Source organism: Odontomachus brunneus, unplaced genomic scaffold (genome assembly GCF_010583005.1).
Source record: "Odontomachus brunneus isolate Ranch 3 - 2012 unplaced genomic scaffold, Obru_v1 Obru_scaffold_297, whole genome shotgun sequence".
NCBI lineage: Eukaryota > Metazoa > Arthropoda > Insecta > Hymenoptera > Formicidae > Odontomachus > Odontomachus brunneus.
The window spans coordinates 128,315-129,110 of NW_022639747.1; the positions used below are offsets into that span (position 1 = coordinate 128,315).

General features: G+C 29.9%; 1 protein-coding gene across 2 annotated transcripts in view; it reads right to left on the reverse strand.

Moving 5' to 3' along the window:
• Window positions 1-796, reverse strand: part of LOC116853261 (anoctamin-1) — a 160,758-nt gene that overhangs the window by 102,558 nt on the left and 57,404 nt on the right. The gene's annotated exons all lie outside the window — the stretch shown is intronic.

A 796-nucleotide genomic window follows, 5' to 3' on the forward strand; every position in this document is an offset into this window, starting at 1 on the left:
TATATATATATATATATATATATATATATATATATATATATATATATATATATTATACATATTATATTATAATATACCATCATCATATATATTTTTCTTATTATATGTAAAATTGAAATTCGTTTAAGCAATTTTGCGCAAATTGTGAATATTCTTTTATTTCATAATATTCTCTATTATATAGAGACTGATGCAACCGATAACAAAAAATGCAGAAAAAACATTAAACTGAAAGAAATGGTCGAAGTCATTTTGCAAATAACTACATAAACTTTAGAGATATTAAATAAAATAGATCGGCAAATATACGCGCATATTTGTTATGTATGTTATAAAGTACTGTGAACACTGTAAGTACAGATTGCATAAGTATTAATTTTAAGAACATCGTTGGAGTCAGTGGAATCAACGCGTGCCGCTCGATCATCAGGTTTGGCAACACTTTAACAGCAGTTAGGACATGGATGGGTGACCGGCATACCACTTCGGATTCGAAATTATCGAGGGCGGATTCGCGAAAGTTTTAGAGTGTGTTTGACAATCTTTCGGTTCCTAGTAGTTTATGAGACATGAGAAAATTAGGAATTAGTTTTTTTATGAAAGCTACGCGGAAAACTTTTAAGCGGACATTATTACATTATATCAAGATTTGTGCATGTTGATTCAATGTTACTACAATATTGACATTGTTGCAATTCAACATTTTTTCAATATTAATTCAACATTACCGTGTTGTATGGGTTATTTTGACTAAAGTACGCGCGCTCAGTTACTTCACACACAAGCTTAGCAGAAC